Source organism: Girardinichthys multiradiatus, chromosome 23 (genome assembly GCF_021462225.1).
Source record: "Girardinichthys multiradiatus isolate DD_20200921_A chromosome 23, DD_fGirMul_XY1, whole genome shotgun sequence".
Lineage (NCBI taxonomy): Eukaryota > Metazoa > Chordata > Actinopteri > Cyprinodontiformes > Goodeidae > Girardinichthys > Girardinichthys multiradiatus.
Genome location: NC_061815.1, coordinates 50,965,394 through 50,975,528, shown reverse-complemented (window position 1 = coordinate 50,975,528; position 10,135 = coordinate 50,965,394).

The following is a 10,135-nucleotide window of genomic DNA, read 5'->3' as shown; positions in this document are numbered from 1 at the left end:
GGTTCACAACAGATTCCTGAATCTGAACAGATTCCCAGCTGTGGTCTTCCATTCTCCGGCCTTCCTGAAGGCTGAGTTTCCCTGCAGTTCCTCACCCTGGTTGCTTTTAGATGACTTCCTCACTCCCCTGACCAATAAGTTCCTAAACTGAAAGGGTGAATCTGTGCTGCGTTGACACAGAACAGAACTCTTTGTTCCCAACAGGCTGTCTCAGGTTTGAAATCTTAAAAACATAATTTGTCAATCAGGAAACAGGATTTTAGCTCCATGGATGTGATTCCCACAGAGCTGTTGGGAGAAGCTAAAGCTCAGCTGACAGTTCAGCATCATTAATCCAGAGATGGAGCTCAGGAATATGAATGTCTTCAGTGGTATAGACCTCTGAGGTGATGCAGGTTAAATTTTGGAGTCATTTTATTTTCCTAAAGAAAACATTGGATAACGGATAACAGATTATGCTCTTCTGACTCTTCCACTGCCAGGCATCTTTCAGGTGTCTCCAAGTGTTTTATAAAGTGAATGATGCGAGCTAAGGGGGTTGAAGCCAACCTGCCTCTGCTACGCTCCAAGTTGCGAAACGAGGTAGTTACAGGCATGCATCAGTGACGAGCTGGCGTCGCGGGTAGAGGGAGTGATGCATGTAGATATAAACTTGTGGATGGTGCCTTTACTGCTGCTCATTGGAGTAATGTGTCAGTGCAGCCGCCATCTTGGTACAGGGGACCCTTCTGCTCAGTGCATGGCGGTCTGTTGCAGTACAAACGCAATCATACAGTTTTCATCAGATTTGGCAAACAGGCTCTAGATGACGAGTCAGACAAAGAGCGGTTCGAGACACTTTCATGAGGACTATAAAATTGAGGCACATGACGTCACCCAGTACAGCGGAGCCAGGGTTCCACCCTGGAGCCAGGCCTGGGGTTGGGACTCGTCAGAGACCGCCTGGTGGCTGGGTTGCTCCTCGCGGGACCCCGCCGGGCCAAGCCCAAACGAGAGAAGCAAGGCAATCCCCCAATGGGCCCACCACCTGCATGGGGAACCATGAGGGACCGGTCCAAAGAGGATTGGGTGGCGGACGAAGGTGGAGACCTCAGCTGCCCGATCTCCGGACGCTTAGACTGACTCTAAGGATGTGGAATGTCACCTCGCTGGGGGGGAAGGAGCCTGAGCTCGTGCAGGTGGTCGAGAGATATCGACGAGAAATAGTCGGACTCGCCTCCACGCACAGCGTGCACATGGTCCTCAAGAATGGTTCGGTAGTCCTTGGCAGTCCATCTAGCACAAGTATTGGGCCAAGGGAATGCCATGATATGGCAGCCCAAACCATCACTGATCCACCCCCATGCTTCACTCTGGGCATGCAACAGTCTGGGTGGTACGCTTCTTTGGGGCTTCTCCACACCGTAACTCTCCCGGATGTGGGGAAAACAGTAAAGGTGGACTCATCAGAGAACAATACACGTTTCACATTGTCCACACCCCAAGATTTGCGCTCCTTGCACCATTGAAATCGACGTTTGGCATTGGCATGAGTGACCAAAGGTTTGGCTATAGCAGCCCGGCCGTGTATATTGACCCTGTGGAGCTCCTGACGGACAGTTCTGGTGGAAACAGGAGAGTTGAGGTCCACATTTAATTCTGCCGTGATTTGGGCAGCCGTGGTTTTATGTTTTTTTGGATACAATCCAGGTTAGCACCCGAACATCCCTTTCAGACAGCTTCCTCTTACGTCCACAGTTAATCCTGTTGGATGTGGTTGGTCCTTCTTGGTGGTATGCTGACATTACCCTGGATACCGTGGCTCTTGATACATCACAAAGACTTGTTGTCTTGGTCACAGATGCGCCAGCAAGACCTGCACCAACAATTTGTCCTCTTTTGAACTCTGGTATGTCGCCCATAATGTTGTGTACATTTCAATATTTTGAGCAAAACTGTGCTCTTACCCTGCTAATTGAACCTTCACACTCTGCTCTTACTGGTGCAATGTGTAATCAATGAAGACTGGCTACCAGGCTGGTCCAATTTAGCCATGAAACTTCCCACACTAAAATGACAGATGTTTCACTTTCATTGTCCAATCCCTGTACTTGAGAAGGGCTGTACTCTCTTCTACTCTGGAGTGGCCCACGGGGAGAGGCGGTGGGCTGGGGTGGGTTTGCTTGTTGCGCCCCAGCTCAGCCTTGTCGTGTTGGGGATTACCCCAGTGGATGAGGGTCACATCCCTGCACCTTCGGGTTGGGGACAGGTCTCTGACTGGCCTATGGGCCGAGCGGTAGTGCGGAGTACCCGGCATTCTTGGCGTCCCTGTCGGGGGGGCTGGATAGTGCCCCTCCGGGGTACTCCATTATTCTGCTGGGGGACTTCAACGCCCACGTGGGAAACGACACTGACACCTGGAGAGGCGTGATCGGGAGGAATGGCCTTCCCGATCTGAATCCGAGTGGTGTTTTGTTATTGGACTTCTGTGCTAGTCACGGATTGTCCATAATGAACACTGTTAGGTATTATTTAGTCAACTCAGAGGTAAGAACGATACAGTCAGAGTTACTTGTGACAAGGGTAGCCCACTTTGCAGTGAAACTACAAAGTTTTGACACCCTATCTCTTTATTTATATACACAGTTCAACAGACAGTTCAGACAGGGTGTGTGTGTGAGACGGAAAGGAGGCTGGTTCACACAGAGATAACAATGATCTCACACACACAGGGAGGAAGGCATAGTGCAGGTGCCTTCCAACCCAAGGTTTTTACATGAGTGATAACAAGTTTTTGCACCCATCCAACAGTCCCTCCTTTTATCACAAGTAAAAACATTTAATATAAAAACGAGTAAGAAAAATACTTTGTATGAGCGAAAACCCACGGACGGTAAACAGATTATATTTTGTGGGAAATACTCATACGGCCCCGCCGCCCTCGGCGACCATTAAAAGTTAAATGTTGATTAATACTTGAAATCATAAAAATAAAATAATGATACTTGAAATCATAAAAATAAAATAATGATACTTGAAATCATAAAAATAAAATAATGATACTTGAAATTATAAAAATAAAAGAATGATACTTGAAATCATAAAAATAAAAGAATAATACTTGAAATCATAAAAATAAAAGAATAATACTTGAAATCATAAAAATAAAAGAATAATACTTGAAATCATAAAAATAAAAGAATAATACTTGAAATCATAAAAATAAAAGAATAAAAAAATCTGCCCTGTTTATGTCATAATTGTACTTTTTCTCATTTCACTTAAGCAACAACTTCTTTCGATTTTCTGCTGTAAGGTTATTTTATGAAATACAATGTATGAGTAAACTCAGGCTTTTGATGTGATTTATTTACAACATGTCATCATAATCGTCTCCTTCATTTTCGTGCATTTCTACCTAGTTCAGTGTTGCATATGCCACCATGAACAATACCAGAAATTCTGTAGGAATGGATGTGCGTCATGTTCTTCCGTCAGTGTTCTGAGATGGGTCCCGTCTGATGTCCATCTCTTCTGGTTCGGTATCACCTCCTGTGGATCCTGCTTTAGATAGAGAAAGAGTCCTGCTACCAGAATTAAGCTCAGGCTTATCAGTCCTGTCCACATGTTACAGAGAGCCATTTTATAATTGGGCGCAGATCAGCTGTTTTCTTCACCGGTTTGAGACGCTGGGCCATCTTTGAACCCGGACTTCCTCTGCTACCCCGTCGGTTGGTTTGGCTCCTGTAATGGCAAAACTGGCTTACAGTGGCTTTTATGGATCCAGGAAGGCCTCTCTGCTATTTTCAGAGCTGTGGGCGTTGTCAGGAGTATTTGAAACGGCCCTTTCCACCAAGGAGTGCTCCAATCCTTCCGGTGGAGTGTCTTAATCAGGACCAGGTCTCCAGGCCTCATTCTGTGGGATAGGAGCAGAGATTATCGGCAGACCACTGGACATTTGTTCTTCTTTTGTCTGCAACATTTTATTCATCCACTCAGCTAATGAAGGTTCCTGTTGTGCTTTCTCTATTTCATTCATGTCAGAGGGCAGAGAAAACGGTCTGCCATGTACTATTTCTTTGAGAATACAAATTCACATCAGCAACTTGGTGTCACGTGATCTCAGACTCAGAACACAGTGGGTGGAGTTATACAATGATGTACAGTAGGTGGCAAATGGAGTAAGACCAGTTTGATTTGGAGTTATTCTCATCCATAATTTAACCAGGGATAGGCATTCGGGCCATGGCCTCCCTGTTTCTTCCATTGTTTTCCTTAATCTTTAACTGAAACCCTAATGCATTAGAACTTAGATCTATTAATTTATTTACAAAATGAGTTCCATTATCTGACCTTATAATCTGTGGGATACCATATGTGGGGAAGAAATGTGTCACTAGGTTCATCTATTACAACTAGGCAATATTTCTTCCCCCGTGTTTGCAACAAATTATGCATGATCTGCAAAAATGATTTGCATAGTCAGAAAAATTTATAGTGTAGCATTAATGCTTTACCAGATGTGACATATTCCCCCCTTGACACGTGGGTCTTCCCAATGTGTCACTGTAGCCGCTGTGTTGTATAAATTTTTTGGGAGGATTGGTTTATCTTCTATCTGATAGATGTCATCTTTTTTCTGTGCTCCTCTCTTTAGCCAGGCCTTTATTTCTGTCTTGGTTGCTGACTGTTGGGCGTCTTTCAGCACGTCTGTGTCTATAAATAGCAGATCTGACATTTTCTCTTTAATAGGTTGAAATGAGTTAGTTCTGTCCCTGATGATGTTTTAAAACCTCTATTTTGCCAAATCTTAGCATGGTGATGTACTGATCTGAAAACGTATTGGCTGTCTGTGTATATAGTAAGTATTTGTCCCTCATGTAATTCACATGCTCTTACTACAGCATATAATTCTGCTGTTTGGGCTGAGCATGTATTGGGTAGAGATTTAGCTTCTATTATCCTATCGATGGTTGTTACTGCATAACCAACTCTATTCTTTCCATATTCATCTTTAGATGCTGAGCCATCTACAAACACAACACATGAATCTGGTATAAGGATTTGAGAAATGTCTTGTCTGGGTTTGGTGTCTTCTTCAACTTTTGCTTTATAAGAATGTGGTTTTCCATCTTCTGCAGCAGGTATTAGAGTACTTGGATTTAAAGGGCACATCTTTTTAGAGTTATGTTTGGCTGTGATAATAATAGCGATGTCAGTGTGATATGCCTTGCATGTAGCGTCAGGTGCTTCTCTTAATATTCCTGACTTCAACATATCTTGTATTACTGGCTTAGTACCTTCTTCAGCTTCTGGCTTTAAGGGGTATTGACGGACTAATGGCCTTTTTTTAGATATTAGTTTAACCTTGTATGGTGGGAACCCCTTTATAAGCCCTACATCAGTTGATGATTGGGACCACAGTTCAGGTGGGACAGCAGCTAGGACAGGATGCATGTTGCTCTCTTTGCTCTCAGCTAAGCCCTGTATTTGTCCCTCTGCCTCATCTAAATGTATCCTTAGATGGACTTTGACTATCCACGCCAGAATGAGCTTCCAGATTCCTGTATTAGGATCTACCTTTGACAGTGTCAGTGCTGTTCCTGCAGAGGTTTAAAGCCTCTGTTTTTCCAAATTCTTATTATTCTTTTTTACCATATTTTATAAAGTAAGTCCTTATTACATTTAAAAATGAGATCAATATTTTTGGTAGTTGCTATTATTATAAATAATGGTTGGTTTAGTTCTTATTAAAAATAAAAAATAAAAACTCACTCACTGATGAACACAAAAAATGAAGGGCATATTATATCTTATAATCTTAGTTTATCTTACCCAGTTTTATAGATACAACATATAGTTTCAGTCAGCTTTGTATTTAATTCAAGTAACTAAAGTTTGTTTCAATTAACTAAAGTTTTCTCTATTTCAGTCCAGTTCAGTAATTCTGTTAAGGTTCATTTCATCTTATGTTAAGTTTGAGTCTAATTCAATCATTTTGAACCTGACTGGAAAAAGTCTAAACATCTGTTAAAATCTTTTTGTTTTACCATAGAGAACTGACCTAATATTATTATGGTAATGTTGAGGACTCTAATTTTTATATAACATGAAACAGACATTTATTTCACAAAAACAGAAAGTCAAACACAGACATTTGGCCACATTAAAGTTTAAATAACCTGTTTGTAAAAGAATTAGGAAAAATTGAAGACGGATCTATGAACTTTCCTATGGTTATCAGTATTTTTAATACAGGTAGAACCTTTGCTATCTTTATATGATTTTTCGGAAAAGATTCTGGAAACCTTATTAAGATATAAATTTGGCAAAGATCATCAGAACATCAGACCTTTATTAGCGCTTTTAAGGTCCCTCAAAGATGCATTACAATGAAATCAGTCATTCCCATTCACACACATTCACACACTACTTACTTATTTCTCTGTCAGAGTCATTTTATTTGCAAAAATTTGAACATAATTTGACTTCTATTATTCTTAAAATGCACATTGTTTCCTCATAACCCCTTTTGTTTCCACAAGGTCTGTTTTGAACGCTTCAATTCTTTTTTTATTCACCAAGAATCAATAAGGTGGTCTTAGTGGGGTCCACCTTAAAGGTGTTATCTGTTGGGTGTCATGTTATCATTGTCAGGTCAGTGAGGTTCATAAGTCAGTCAGAACCTTGGTCATTTGTTCTGTGCTCATAATGTTTCATAGATCCAGCCTATGATTAGTCAGCAAAACTTCCACCTATAGGAGAAAAAATGATTGTTAATGAATGAGCTGCATTTCCTAGGAACACTGTCTTCCTCCTGGATGAGCATCACCTGTTGAAAAACTTTCATCATTGTTTGTTTCACATATTCAATCAGATCTTTATATTATACCAGTAGGTGAAGTTGTTAGTATCTCATGTAGACTGACATATACTGTTGCATTTGGAGAAGATCTCAGATTAAATAAACTTAGTTAGAGCTTCAATCCAGGTTCATTTTGTGTCTGCAGACTTTAGCCAATTTTTCTTTTCTTTCTTTTTTTTTTTTATACATAAAGAGCAAGATTCAAAACATTTTCAAAAGGCAGATTGTGGCAGAATGTAGACAAAACTGCTTATTGATTGACAAAATAACATTCAAGCACACAATCACCATATTAAAAGGCTCTACTTCAAGAGAATCACTAAACTTCTGAGGTCCGGTTTTGGCCAGCGGACCTTGAGTTTGACACATGCAGGGTAGAGTTACAATTTTTTTTCAGACCTTTCAGCAGAGACAGGCTTCTGCTGTTTGCAGAAGTTTCATCTTTGTTTTCAGGCAGCTGCATCTCTTTGTCAAGGTCGTTTCACAGAGCTGAAATTTAACTTCTCTCAAAGAGGAAAAATCAAGAATGCACACAATCTGAGCCAAATATGGAATTATTTCCCTGTAAAATGAATCTTTTGCATTTTATCATGATATTGTTAGTAGTATAACACCATAGAATGATTTTTAAAGCACCTGTTTCTCACTAATGCTTGCCTACAAAATCTTTTACTCTCAGATTACTTCTTTAACAACTCTAGTCATTGTTCACTGGGTTGTCCAGTTGGACAGTTTCCATGTTGTCCACATTGTCACCTCCTCTTTTAACTTCCTTTACCACGTCCTCTAAAACCATCTCTTAGTCTTTATAATTTGGGGCTACCTTGGTATTCTAAACTGGGATGGGTGGCAGTCCGCCCCCCCCCTTTATTTGTTTTCAGTTAAGCTGAAAGTTTTTTCCTGTGCTTTTCTTAAGGCCTCAGTATTATGGCTATGTCAGTTAAAAGCTGCTCTTATTGTTGTTTTTTTAATTCATCTTTTTGTTTTAATCTGTTTATCAACTGTGAGCACTCAGGGACTGAAAAGTCCCCTTTGAAATTATAATCTGGCAAGGTTTTTTTATTGTCTCTTGAATCTTTTGAATGCATAATCTCCAGTTTAAGATCCCCGTGTAGTTTTAGGATTTCAGTGATAATTAAGTTACCTGAAAATCCGTATTTTTATGCCATCGTGTACATATTTCTGTTAAATCAGAGATTTTTCTCTGTTCTTTCCCCATTGTTCTTTGTTATTTTTCTCTTTTTAGTTTTCATTATTTCTAATTTTAGATCCCCTTGTAATTTTAAGACATCCTTTGTATCTAATTTGCCCAAAAACCCATGTTTTTTATTTTTTATTCCATCTATGACAGATCATACCTGCTCCTTTTACATAGTTCTCCATAAACTTTACCTCCCCTTCTAAGTCAATTAGTTTACTTTGTTTCTTCCCCATTATGTTTTATGTTAGTTTAATTATAGTATAAATGTCCCAGATAAAAGGTCACTGGCATGAGACTTTAAGGAGAGGACATTAACACGCCCTTCTACTGCGACTAATTCGCAGCGGTGTTAATTTTCTGGAATGAAATCCGACCTGAATCTCCAAAGTCACCAGTACGTAGTTTTAATCTGGGCAAAAGAAAACACAGGACTAGCAGAATCCTGCTATGATTCTATTAAAATGCTTAGTCCTCCATACACACACAACACAGTCACACAGTTAGTTTCAGGTACCTTGTAATTTTTTCTAAGTTAACTTGGTGTTATTTTATGAGCTCAATTTACTCCGTTCTTTTTACTTTTATAGCGCTTATGCTTTTCCCTCGCAGGGGAATAACCCTTAGTCGTTTTATTTGGCCCCCTTCTTGGCGGGGCCCTACCTTAATTTGTCACTATTCCTTTCACGGTGGAATAAAACCATTCCAATGCAGCGTCCTTACCGGCGACGCACTACCAACGACTTTTAAGTACTTTTCTTCTTTTATTTATATAGCGCTTACTCTATTCCCTCACAGGGGAATAACCCTTAGTCGTTTTCTTTAATCCCCTTCACGGCGGGATTGTACCAAATTTGTCACTATCCCTTTCACGGTGGAATAAAACCATCCTAATGCAGCGTCCTTACCGGCGACGCACTACCAACGACTGTTAAGTACTTTTCCTATGAACTGTATTTTAAAACTGTCTCACCTCGGAGTTGACTTCTTGGTGACTCTTTGGACCCTGTGAGAGTCACCCCGCGCAGAGGAAGGCAATAACCCACTGGCCAGGTGTGAATTCACACACACCGGGACTTTCAGCCACTCCGGCTAAAGGAGGCTGTGCAGCGGTGCTTCGCTCGACGTCAGGCTTCCCCCACGGATCCCAGAGTCACTGTTAAAGCAAAGAGAAATAAGGTTATTGAATTAATCCGGCTTCGAAGGACCAATAAATGTTAGGTATTATTTAGTCAACTCAGAGGTAAGAACGATACAGTCAGAGTTACTTGTGACAAGGGTAGCCCACTTTGCAGTGAAACTACAAAGTTTTGACACCCTATCTCTTTATTTATATACACAGTTCAACAGACAGTTCAGACAGGGTGTGTGTGTGTGAGACGGAAAGGAGGCTGGTTCACACAGAGATAACAATGATCTCACACACACAGGGAGGAAGGCATAGTGCAGGTGCCTTCCAACCCAAGGTTTTTACATGAGTGATAACAAGTTTTTGCACCCATCCAACAAACACCATGTTCAAACATAAGGGTGTTTATCAGTGCACTTGGCACCAGTGCTCCACCCTAGGCAGGAGGTCAATGATCAACTTTGTTGTCATGTCGTCAGACCTTTGGCCGCATGTTTTGGACACTCGGGTGAAGAGGGTGGATGAGCTGTCCACTGATCACCACCTGGTGGTGAGTTGGATCCGCTGGAGGAGGAGAAAGCCGGACAGACTTGGCAGGCCCAAGCGCATACTGGTATGCTGGGAACATCTGGCGGAGCCCTCGGCCGGGGATGTATTCAATTCCAACCTCCGGGAGAGCTTTGACCAGATTCTGGGAGATGTTGGAGACATAGAGTCCGAGTGGACCATGTTTTTCGCATCTATTGTCAGGCTGCTGCCCATAGCTGCGGCCGTAAGGTCTGCGCTGCTTGTCGCGGCGGCCATCCCCTACCCGGTGGTGGACACCAGCAGTAAGGGATGCTGTCAAGCTGAAGAAGGAGTTGTATCGGCGGTGATTGGCTTGTGGGACTCTTGAAGCGGCTGACGGGTACCGTGAGGCCAAGCGTGCTGCGGCCCTGGCTGTGACAGAGGCAAAAACCCGGGC